We start from the raw sequence: 13,543 nt of genomic DNA, 5'->3' as shown, positions 1-13,543 counted from the left end.
GCTAATTGTTTGACACAACGTCTAAAAACTACAAGGACTCTATTTTCAGATGAGGCAAGCAAAGACCGCTAACTACTCTTAACCGAACCATATTTCATAAAATACTGACCAACATGGCCATTATGCAGAACCAGAACATGTTAAAACAGAGTTCAAACAAAAATTTTGACTTTTAGTCCGCAACCTATCTAATACAAGGAAATTGAGAGAACTATTATGCTTTTATTAATATTTGTGACCATATTAATCCCTGCAAATCTTCTACCATTCCATGCTTTATTTAAAAAAAAAACTCCCATATGCTGAGTGGTGAAAAACCCACTCTGACAGGACTCGAACCTGCGACCCCAGGATTCGCACGCAAGGACGTAACCTTGCAGCCACCAGGGCTGACTTTTTATTTTATTGACAATTTCTTTTAACTTTCAAAGTACAGACATTTAATGAACTTTCCACAAATGAATAAAGTTAATTTTCAGTGCCATCAGAATTGCAAACACCAACCAATTCATCTCTTTTTATTTTTACCCACCTAAGTACTGCAAGTACTGCAATGTTTTAAATCCATATGCAGTATACCACTCTTCAAAAATTCCACTATATTCCATCATAAGCTACCCACATTTAATTTCATTTTATGTAGAATGTTACAACTTTTATTATTTAAAATCAGTTTTGTAGCACATCAACTACAATGATATAAAAATAATACCACTGAATTGAAAAGTCAGCCCTGGTAGCTGCAAGGTTACGTCCTTGCATGTGAATCCTGGAGTCGCAGGTTAGAGTCCTGTCAGAGTGGGTTTTTCACCACTCAGCATATGGGAGTTTGTTATGTTCTGCTAGCCTGGTCCTGGTAAAACCTAAACATAGGCAAAGCCAACGGACCAGGCACAGCATTGACAAATTAAGTAAATACAATTTAAAGGAAAGAGCCAAAACGTTTCCTTGGAGATGGGAAAAAAACAACAGACATTCTAGCGAATGTCACGGAGAATTTGAATAAAAATGTGAAAATATTATATAAACATTGAAGAACTTTTTTTAAACGAAAAGTGAAAAAAGTTTTTGGCAAGTATGAAAGAAATTAATCAAACCACACCGTGATTGTTCACTTAAATGAAGGCAGCTGAGCATTTTGTTTTGAAATATGAATAATGCTTTTAATCAATTCACGGCTATCTACGCGAGTTGGCATACCAATTGATGAAAAAGAAAAATAAAAAAAACAGCAGACGGGAGTGGGGGTAATGGATAAACTATCTTTCGAAAATGAATCAAATACTTCACGGCTATATCTGCAAGCTGGCATTTAGTGGGATAGAGAGATAAAAAAACGCGCTAATGTATTCCCCCACGCTGTCAGACACGCCGAGAGGATGACGAAAACCCGGTCTAGTGGTACGAAGCCCCCACAAACGAGGGCTTTGACGCAGCCCTGGCATCGACGGCCCTGCATACTACTCTAGAGACGGCTCTAATTACCCGCAACTTCCGCGTAGTGCTAACTAGAGAGTATGAGTTTATTTCCGCGTAATATTCACGCATTCGCTACGTACATCCCACTTCTTCATAAATGAGATATTGCGAAGCCGTCTTGGACTGGATCGCGTAGGCGAGGGAGAAAAAACTGCGTACACCAACGAGAATGCCACCATCGACCTCCTACGCCGCTGAATGCAGGGTACGCATTGACACATTGGCAAATCGGCCCTATCGGAGCTGGGAGAGCAATGCCAGCGTTATATCCAACGACACCGTAGCACAGAGTATATATACTCTGTGACCGTAGACAAGCTGGAATACCGTGACGCGGAGTACATTTAAAAGCAATGTGGATCCAAAGCCTTTGTTGCGGATACGTTTGATCTTATTTACCAAGTACTATTTCACGCTGGTTTGATGTCACCATTGGGAAATGAAGTTCCCAATAAAATTCACTAACTCATGCTTAACTACGTAATATTCTATTTTAAGGTTTCGTAAATGATGCCTAGCCATTTTTTTAAAGCGACCCGGATTTCGATGTATAATCATCATCATAATTTACGCCTGATGTGATTTTCATCGAAACCCTTGCGGCTTTGTTTTTTTCAAAAAGAAGTGGTATCACTAATAGATATTCATCCAATAAACCTTACTGTAGTTCCTTCTCAATCCAAAGTTACGGAATTGTCACCATTTACCCAGCAATTCTCGAATACAAATTAGGCTGAAATGAAACGCTGGCGATTCAGACTGCACATTTTACCCCTTGGATGGGTATGACTGCTTCCTGCTACTTTCGGCTGCTACTTGCCGCAAACAAAAAATCGTATTTCCAACCGGCCCATAGATCAGGAATATCCACCCCATATTCCTCCAGCCCCCTGCTGTAGTAGCAGCGAGAAGGGTCTTTTTATGACCCCGCGGTCGCTGTGTGCAGTCCTTCGAAGCTATTTTCGGAAATTCCTTTCTTGACAGAAATGCATTTTTGCATTTACATACATACAGTGAAAGAGGTTATCTTTACTACGGTGATTTTTTATGCACTCGGATTCAAGCGGTTGGAAATTTCCGTTTTGCCAACTTACATGAAGGGCTCTCGGCTTGACTTTCTTTAATAACCTTGTACTCTGCTTGTTACTGGTTTACCCGCTCGCCTGAAATAGACCCAGTGTTAATTTGAAAAACAAAGGTTATTGGAGCATTTGCTAAAATGCTTAGTCTCGATGTTAGCCGTCAATTGCTTCGTAAAAGAATTGTGAAATCCATCAATCCTTCACTGAAAGGTAGGCATATTTAATGCAATTTTTTGACCGAGAGTGGGAGTAAGATATGCTACGTCTGTGACGCAAAAATCTCGGAAATTAATGAAATTCAAGACGTGAACAAACGAACTGTAAAAAGAGAAAATTTTTAATCTGAAATTTTCACATTACACTGCTACATTCGATTTTTTTAATGACTTCCACACATTTCATAAGAATAGCATTTTTCGAAATGGCAGGTGGGCAACGAGTATCATTATTAGGGAACTATTTCTTTTAGTCCACGTATGCTTCCTATCATAAAATTCAATATCATTATCTTAATCAGGCCTAATGATAATCTTATGATGAAAGACCTGATCATTATTAACAACTTCGATTAGCATCTATGTCAACAGCTGCTACCTCATAACTTATGACAGTGAGGTACTACGTGACATGTTCGACAGTTTCTAGTAATTCAGTGAAAATTCTTTATCAAAATGGATATAGGAAGAAAAAAGCTAAAATATGCGTGTAGCCTATTTAGTTAATAATGAGACTAAAAATATCCGGAACAAATATTGTAGATCCACCTCAACATGTAATGCAAGCCCGCGCCGCGGCATTCCATGTATCCGCAGCAGTGGGAGCAACCGCGCACTATGCGTACGGTAAAAAAAGCGACTTTATTTTTTGTGTTGGGAACCGTCGCAGATGATTTCTAAGGACGACCACTCTCAAAGCTTTGCTGTAATCGTGGCGTAAATATCTGAGAGTAACTCTTTCTTCATATGTAGGTAGCTACATAGTATATCGACGCCAAATTCTCCAGGCAGTGATGAAATCAGGACATAATAAATGGCAAAGAAATTTTGCAATAATATATTAATTTTGATTCGTTTGCTATAAAAGATCCACTTTTCAACAACCGTCAAGTACGGCACTCCCTGTGGCCAGTAGCCAGATCCGGACGATGCCGTATGGTCGAAAATCAATTTTAATATCGGCGTTGCAGATCATCTCTCCGGATCACACTCCACAGGCTTTGTGTATGTGGTGTAAATAAGCCGGTGACCCTTTTTTATAATCCTAAATAAACACCAAAATTAGACGAAAAACGAGGTATGCCATTTTTTTATCGCATCGGTCACAAATACAACAACTAAGTCGTAAAAGCTGATGGGTATTAACTATAAAAACGATTAATAAAATTGTGAATTTTTGGTGGCACTGCATTACTACAGAAGGTGTACCATTATTTATAAGCTGCCGAATTTCGAAAAAAATTCAATACGGGAAATTTCTGCGAACTTAGTTTGAACCTGAGGACATGTATTTTGTTAAAAGTAGCAACTTATGTTGAACGGTAAGCGGCAAAACATACACTAATGTTTTGGCCGCAATCGAGCAAAGTTTCAACTTCCATACGAAATAAAGTATTTTTTTAATTTCAGTCCACTGTGCACCCCCAACCTTATTAATGCCGCCGCCCCCAATATGCGGAATATAATGAAAAAAATTAATCATTATGTACTTATGATGGCACATGTCGCGGCACGCAATTATATTCCTTCAAGTATCATATAATTCGTAAATTCCATGAAGTTCGTATATTAAAATATAAAATTCAATAGGGTGAATATAAACGAGGGGATTGGGCGAAAAGACCCAAGGATGTGCACATCGGCGAATGCACAAACGAAATTAGAGCGCGGTAATTAGCCATCTTGCATCTATGCATTCTCTCATGCGTTCTAGTAATTCGCCGCTTTACACGACGCAATTTTGACTGCGTCTTCGTAAACACGTCAGATTGTGTAATTACGTGCTACGTGTAAAACTGCCTAAAGTAGAGTGCAGCCGCATTCTGTCGTAACTCCACCACCCTGCTCAAAACGTGTGCCTAATCACACAGGAGTCGTACATCCCAACATTCAAAACGAGGCCCATTCGCAGCCTTTGGTCAAGAACAGAACACGGGGTCTGGAGCAGCGAATCCGTTCGGGGCAACGCACTTCCCCGAAGGGACGCCCGACCTCCCCTTCCGAATGGAAGGCTTTTGACCTGGGAAGGGATTATTTCGGAGGATTGAGAGATCTGCGCTCCCAGCTTCTCCGTGTGAGCGAGAACAGTCGCTCGACCAAAATACACAGACGTACCCACCTTTTTTCGTAACCTACAGGACTGCCAAACACTATCTCCCCCAAAGCCCATCACCACTCCAGATGCATAGGAAATCAGTCCAGAGGATTTTTCCTAAAGAAAGAAGGCCATCTCGGAACATCTTCGCCCGCCAAGGCTCAGAATATACTAAATGGTCGTTAAGGGGCCTCATCGGTCCTATTGCCTGATGTATTGCTTAATTTAACGTATGCTATCACACGCGAAATAAAATAAAAACACTTAGTACGTTCGACACAATACAATTTAATAAGCCAATCCAAGTTTTACCTGCTCCGTGGGAATTTTCAAGGTCACTTGATTTCCAACACTTCATTAACAAGGTCCTCTGACCTTTAATATGCATACGAAGTAGGCGAAACCCGGGTCAGTATATTAACTTGCTTTGAGTGAAACATACGAAGTGCATAATTTTACGTAATAATGCAGCTCCATCAAGTCACGCCTGAATCCATTCATTGCATTACGTTAACATCCTGAAATCAACACGGCATAGAGGGAGGGACCATTTCAACATTTAACTGCGTCTCGCATATGAAAGTTTTTTCTATATTATAATACGCGTATGAAAGCATACGTGCGCCATATAATCAATGCGCCAGGAAAAGGACAATGGAGTCCTCTTTACGAACATTATTAAGACAGAACTGATTTTTTGAGACGCATTACACAGGTCAACTCTACTCGGCTTTTCTACCGGGAAAGCACCGAATCTTCAAATTGTTCGTATTTGTGGCAAAAATATATGCTGAAAAGGATATAAGGCTTACTCAAAACACCATGGAAATTTTAAGATGATAGCTAGAATATTAAATAATTAATACGTCCGTATATTGAGACAAAACGACCATTTGAGCGGGAATGATGCACCTTTTCGAGGAACAAATTCACCTTGGCCTATTTGAAACGACTCGGAGGGCGATTCATAGTAATGGAATGCCCCTGGCATGTTCAGACATCACACCATTACTGCTGGTGAGTCACAAGAATGATAGCTACAGTAACCACTCAGCTGCTTAAACAATAATTTTTCGCCCATATCAGCACTTTCTGTCGCCTTCAATGATGTCAATGCCCACGAATTTGAACTAAAAACATCAGCAAGGGAAAAGAGAGTAGTCACCCAACGACAGGATGACGAATAGGGAAGCTATCATTGGAACGATGCCTGAAAAGGGACAGAAAAACGTCGCGGGCCACAATACTCAAATTCACGCAGGAAGAAAGCATTCACCCTCTGGTATACAAAATAAGCACGTAGGCATATACGAATGATAATTGGCCACTTAAAATTTTCTGAGTTAATTTTTCACAAAGTTAAATCCATTCAAATACACCAAAAATGGCCATTATGGCGAGCAAAGAGAAAAGTAGGTGCCATATCTATAATTTGGAGAATATTGAGACTAGAATGTTTTTTCTTTATATTGGGGTGATTATTAATTATTTTCATTAACTAGTGCACATTCTCACGGTAATTTATTTTTGTATACATGCAGTATTGGTGCCTTTTTATCAAATATGACTCTGAAAAAATGAAACTTTTGCATAACAAAAGAGGCGATATTTCAAAGACGCCACCTTAAAAATTTACCAAAAGGAGTAAAATATAACAGCAACAGTCAATATCAAGTAAGTATAAACAGAGAGGGAAATATTTTCGTTTTTCATATTTCATGATTTTTTGTAAGTGCATGTTACGCAATGCGAGTAAGTTCATGCACGCAATGCGCGTCAAACACGCTGGCACGAAGTAATTGTTATCGATTTTAGCTGGACTTTTAAATCAGCGATAGGGACTGTAACTCTGATTTATTGCTGACATTCATCAATTTTCTATAGTTTACACGCAATTGCTAATAATTATTAGTTTGTAATAATTATCAAAAGAACTAATCTTCGAACCAGTCATCCTTCATCGAGTGTCAGTATAGTGAAAATCAACGTAGAAAATTAAACAGAGGGCAATTTGGAAATATAGTTAATAAAGGTATTTAATTACACATATATTTTTATGGTGACACCGCTCTTTTCATAGGGCATAAATTTTACTGGAATAGACCTCAAGCTATTTGTGCAACTACCAATCTATCGGCTGTGCCGTTACAATGGCGACCAAACAGAACATTCCATGTTAGTCAACTACAGATATCACAAGTAGGTACTACAGCGAGGATTTAATTAACCGCACCGTAAATCTAACCACGAAGTTTTGGCATTCATAAGCCGCTAAGCTAATTCAGAATTCACAATATTCGCAGAAATTTGCAAGTAAAAAGTTCCGCCGTCGACGAATCGAAAAGTAGGTGACGAATAAAAACGGGAAAGCACGACTTCCTTCATTTTTAAGCTCAATCCGAATCGCAAATATAAAATAATACACCGTGCACACAGAATTATTAATAATATTAGCTTTCCAATGACGTAGAGAGGAAAAAAAGTTCACCGACACTTGGAATTTAACCACGAACTTCCGACATTTCAGCGTATGTTTCAGGCCACTACGCCACCTAGAATTAAATACGGTGGGGGGCTTCCAAAACTGCAGTTACCATCATGCCCTGTAGCGTGCAGCCGCGCGAGATGGGAATGTGAATAGAATAGGCAACAATGAATCAGCATCACTGCGTCGTCTCCAGCGCCCACGCTTACTTCCGCGATCTTGAAAACGAAAATGAACGCAGCTGCGAAGCCGATGCAAAACATCGACCTTGCTATCCTCCGACGAGACATTCCGAGCATGATCGTTCATAGTTCCTATTCCCAGGAGATGGAATTCACCGCCTGATGATGTTAAAACAATGAAATCCACCGCAAGTTTTGAAATAAAAGTTTTCAATTTAATAAATTCCAACATGCTGAAAGAAAAAGAGAGATTGTTTGTTGTACCTTTTGTATTGTTGTATTCTCATCCACTCTACATAATATTATGTATACATTATTCAAGATATTTGAGTTTTATTTGTTATTTGTTGATAATGTAAATTTACTATTTTCGTTGTTCATTTATCAATGTCTAAAGGATCAATGACCCCACGATAATTACTTTCGTTTATTACTATTCCACGAACAACCAAGAGATGCAATTAAGTCCCAAACTCTAGAGCAGAAATTGCGTACGTACTTCAATTTTCATAGCCTCCCCTTCCGAAACTTATTACGATATGTAAAGAGGCAAACTGGTATATCACATGCCAACTGACTGAGCGAAAGGAATAACTTCACGTAGGCAGAAGGGAATTAATCATTGAAAAACTTTTACGCGTATTTATTAAGACTACTTCGTCATCTTTAACAGGTTTTACAGTCCTGCACAATCCAAGAAACCAGGGAGAAGGATTAAGGTCCTTTGGGAGAATGGTCATGCTTTGGATGCTATTTCTTCCACGTAATATAACGGTTACTACACACATAAAATAAATATGGGCGAGCCTCGACACTCGTAGAACTTTGTAGTGTATACTATATTAATAACAATTTGTCAAAATCTACATTTAACACCTAATTTATATATTTAAATACACATTTCTAATATAACAACGGCCAGATGGAAAGTAATTGGAAACTAAAATGTAAAGCCTATTCTATGACTACATTATAGGCAAACAAAGAAAAAAATATGAAAAATACACCAAGCGAGAAGCGCAAAACTACTAAAAATAGTAATTAAAATATGAAGAAAATCATAATAGAAATTTAAAAGAAAAACCCAAGACTCACAACAAAAGAAGTCAATCACTGTAATGAGAGGCTGTCCTAACTTTCAATTTGCGACATCAATAACTCTTCTGAGCTCTTCCTTAAATATATTTGCTATTTTTGGGAAAGGATTTAAGAGTTCCTTTAGCAGCGAGTTCCATTCCCAAATACCCCTATTAATAAGTGACAAATTTATTTTTTGCTGCCATAGTCTAATTCTGTGACAGTGATCGTTTTTGCCCATGGTTTGGGCGATTTCACATTCTCTCCTCCATTCTTCCCACACGCAGTGTTTTGTGTCGGCCTTATATATACCGCACAGCCTATTGATACAACTTCGCCTCTGCAATGACTCCCACCCCAACATTTTTGAAGGGCTTTCACCCCTACGAAAAGTCCAGAATAGGTGTACGTATTTGGCTGCCTATATTTTTACATTCTCCGCCTTTTCTGTCAGGTCTTTTTCGCGGGGATTCCATACCCTTGCGCCATATTCAAGGTCTTACTATTCGTAAATAAGCCAACTCCCGCGCCTCTCGAGTACTTATTCGCAGATTTCTCATTACAAATTGTGGAACTGAATATGCTTTGGTAGTCACCTGTTTTACATGAGCTCCCAACCCTAAATCCTTGGACATATGAACCCTTAAATATCTACAGCTTGACTGAGTCAACAATTGCCCGTCTAATGAATATTTACCAGCATTCCCACATTTCATTTTTGTGAAAGAGACGTAAAAAGCTAATTAAACTAATTAAAAACAATTAAACTCAATACCAAGACTAATTAAAGCTTTGATATGAATACGACGCAACGACGTTGACTTCATTTATCACAAAGCTAATGCAAGTGAATAAGTTATGCTGGGACAACGTTTCCACTGAAAAAATTCCTACCCGTGTATAGGCGGATTTATATTTTGCACTGGGGAGGGGGGCACGTTCCCCCCACCCCTAGACGCTTAAAAAATAGACAATTTTGATTCGTTTAACATTACGTTCGTTTTATTTTGTGTATTACGGAGCCAAAATCATTTAATTTAATATAAACGACTTTCAAATAAGAGAAAATAAAGAGAATTTTTTATACAGTTATTGTTCTTTTTTGTGTGTGTATGAGAACACCTGTCAGACCTTTGTACCCCCCCCCCCCAGAAAAAATCCTGGATCCGCCCCTGTGCACGTGGCTTTAAGGAGACCGTGCGCATGTATCTGCGATTCTTTTTCTATAGTGCTTCGCGTCTGCAGGAGGTATACAATAAATACTGTTTTTATTCAAAATTGAGGTAAATGACGCAATCATGTTGACAAAAAGTCATCACTTGTCAACATTAATTGGTTCTTATCTTACAGGAAATTTTCTGGGCATACTGCAGACGTAAAATACTCACTTAACTTAACGCACTTTTCATAACCCTAGCACTCCAACGCAATGAGAAAAACAGAAGCTAGTTGCATCGGATCCTTCGACAACCATGACACACTTATTATAAAGTTATCCTATCAATCCATACGATGCCAAGCACAAAAAGCTATCACTTGTTGATTCATCCAGAATAAAGTAGTGTAACTGAATTATATAGGAATTGAGAAAAGTCTAGGCGATCGAGGAGGAAAACTTGAAATATGAAATATTTTGCGGAAATTTCAAGAAGAATGCTTTTTGCCTGATGTTCAAGATATTTTAAGAGATCCTAATTATTATGGTAGAAACTATCACAAGGATATGATTAGGTTAACAAACTACAAAACCGATAAATTAAAGATTTCGTTTTTTCCGCGCACAATAAGGGACCATAATACCGGCGATCTCACTATCTCTATAGGATCTCTGTTCAAGAATAGCTTAACTTGAACTACGTAAAATAGGCTTGCCATGTTTTAACTCATGAATGAATCATTTACTACCCGAAATTTTCGTTTTCTACCACTAAATAATAGTTATATTTGCATGGTAGCATGTTCGTGTCCTCAGAACACTTAAGCAAGAATTCCCAAGCCTTGGAGAGTAATAAAATCTGAAAATTTTGGTCCTTCAGTTCACGTCCTAATTTAAATTCGAGTGTATGGCGATTTTCTCCAATTTCTGGACTACTTTGAACGATAAGTCATTTCATACTTATAATTAGAAAGAAAAAAATAACTTATGAAAGAAGAAAATTCAAATCCAACATAACTAGCCTCTAATTGCCATTTACGCATAAAATTGATATACTCGATGCAATAGATTGAACGGGAACTTAATTATGAAAATCCCAGCCAGAGACGTCCGTATGTTATGATATCCTTCGCAGTCGATAAAAACGAACCAATGCCAGGAGTGCATATTCAATCAAGTTGAAAACTACGATAAATAACATAAATTAACAGTCATGTGGACAAAAATTGCTGAAAAACATGCTGTTTAATGTTAACCATGACACTGAAATTGAGCTTTATCGATTTTACATGAGTCCAACTTTCACTTCCTTACTCTTATCTAGCATAATATGTGGCACGATGTGTTGAAAGTTATTAACATTAAGTAAAGAAGACATTTCATTAGAATTCAGTGATAATATTGCAAATTATTACTTAACTCTTATTTATACGCAACTCCAGCGTCCACCCAGCTGCGAAAAGTTACGCCTTAATATTCCGTAGCAGCGCGATGGCTGCACCCTCCCCGTTAAAGGGGAGGGGATTCTCCCTTACTCCATTCTGGGATTAACCATGAAGATCACGACACGCGTCACCAAAGACATCCGCGAAACCAGGTTTTCATTGCTTATTCACACGGGGGTCTGTGATCACGTGCATTAGCAAAATGAATATCGTTAGATTCGACGTGGAAGGAGTGATAGTCACGAGAATCACCCGGAGGAACGAATAGGGTGCGGAGGAAGAGGCCAATCAAATCATTGGTGAGGATGCGCGAGAAGGCACGGCATACAAGGACTCTATAAAGAACAATAGAATGGGGAAAACGCGAGCAATGTGAAGAAAATATGATCGAGGATACATAGGAATGCGACGATAGTAAATCGAGAATAAAATTATTAAAACAGCGCATCACTCCTCGATCGATCTTATTTAGCGGAAAATTTCTCAATAGGGTGATTTCCTATTATTTTTTTATTGCCTAAATCGAAAGATTATGACTCCTGGAGTACGTATTTCACGCTGTTAGATTTTTAAATGACGATATCTATTTTTCGCGATTAAACGAAAAGTGAAAAATTTCCAGCGGGCGAAAACGCGACGGCTAAGTATGAATGCTGGGAAAACTCCGTGTGACGTCGTTCTGGTTTCCGCTGCCGCAAGTGAGGTGGCCTTGGGGCGAGGCTTTGAGCGCTGATACGACGCAGGATGCTAGCAGGTAGCAGAGTACACTGTCAGCTGGTAGCGCTTGGCTTAAATAAGGATTATTAATACCTTATCAAACGAAGAAAACTTTCCGACCTCAGCCAGTTTTAATAAGTGATTATTAAGACGTGTTTCCCTGATCTCTGTGCCTCACGCATGCATTGGTAATCTCAGACGATGTAAAACTCCTATCCTATCGTGTAGAAACTAGGTCCCTGTCACGTCACGTGGAGAGGCATCGCATGGGCGCCAATGTGGCCTTTTTCAAATGAGGATAAAATTGACCATTGCCATTCGTCTAAACCGGAATTTCTAAAACCAAATAATTTGTATATTATGAATACACTAATGATGGGTAACGAATCGCAATCAATGCATTTAGTTTCCTTTGATGAAGGAAACTACCGTAAGCTTTCCCGGCGTATAGAATTGAGGAAGGTTACACGGGATTTCCACCGGGTCAGGTTCTCCAACTCCATCTCAGCCGACGTTTCGATGGGCGAGTTGAAATCCCATGAGATGGGCCCATCGAAACGTCGGCCGAGATGGAGTTGGAGAACCTGACCCGGTGGAAATCCCGTATAACCTTCCACAAGGAAACTACCCTATTCTTCATTCAGGCTTCCGCGGTTCATGGTTGATAAAACAGTAGAGGTTATCTCCCGACGTTTCGCGAAGGTCGCTTCTTCAAAGGTGAACTATCAGGAGCGAAACGACGGGAGATAACATGTACTACGCTGCACAACCCGAAAAATTTTATTTTTTATTTTCTCGTTTCCAACTTGCGTAATATGTAAAGAATATCTCATAATAAAGAGCAAATAGATTTTAAGCTAGCAAAAAATTTTCGGTATTTTAAGTTAGAAAATACCACAACACTTCAACACGTGAAAAATCATGAAATACAGGTTAATACTGATAAGCTTTACTCAATATGCCTCGAAAGTTTTCGTAAATTAAAGAACTGTAGAGTTATCACGAATGCATAAGTACTATGGATGCACACAATATAGGAGAGGGACTGTGTGGGAAACACAGGGGGAGTGGAGTGGCCAATATAACGTATCAGTATAGGTGTTCAATTTGAAATTATGTGAATTCGAAACAAGAATTTATGTTAAACAGAGTCGAAAGTCATGAATAAAGTTAGCAGATGGAAGGGAAAGATAAGTTGCGGCGAAGAGAAAATCTTCCCCATTCAAACATCCTCTCGTATATAATTAATAAAATGAAAACAAAAAAGTTGCCATCCACTTTTCATGAGTTGGTGACGTCACAACATTTCTGGTTCATTCGATCATTCGGGGAAAATCGCGCGGCCCATAGACAAAGTCGAGGGTAGCGGCGACACGCTCGGGATGAGTTCGTGATGTCACCTGTATGCGAAATGATTACGGCCGACGATTACCCCTCGCAAATACCTCGAGGAGAAGTCTACGAATCGAAAAAAAAAGATACGCGTGACTTTTTTCAAACTAGATCACATTCGACAAAATAATAAAATTGGTGACCGAGCCCGTTAGACATGGTGATAGAAAAATATCGGTCAGAATCGATTTTTAGAGCAATCAATTTTTAATCGAAAC

The 13,543-nt window shown here is 38.9% G+C and overlaps 1 protein-coding gene across 1 annotated transcript in view; it reads right to left on the bottom strand.

Moving 5' to 3' along the window:
* LOC124171587 (ubiquitin-conjugating enzyme E2 H) overlaps positions 1 to 13,543 on the bottom strand; it is a 56,057-nt gene that overhangs the window by 26,911 nt on the left and 15,603 nt on the right. The gene's annotated exons all lie outside the window — the stretch shown is intronic.

The sequence above is a fragment of the Ischnura elegans genome, chromosome X, assembly GCF_921293095.1.
Source record: "Ischnura elegans chromosome X, ioIscEleg1.1, whole genome shotgun sequence".
NCBI lineage: Eukaryota > Metazoa > Arthropoda > Insecta > Odonata > Coenagrionidae > Ischnura > Ischnura elegans.
The sequence above is the reverse complement of the archived record's forward strand: the minus strand, read 5'-3'. Positions and strand labels throughout refer to the sequence as shown.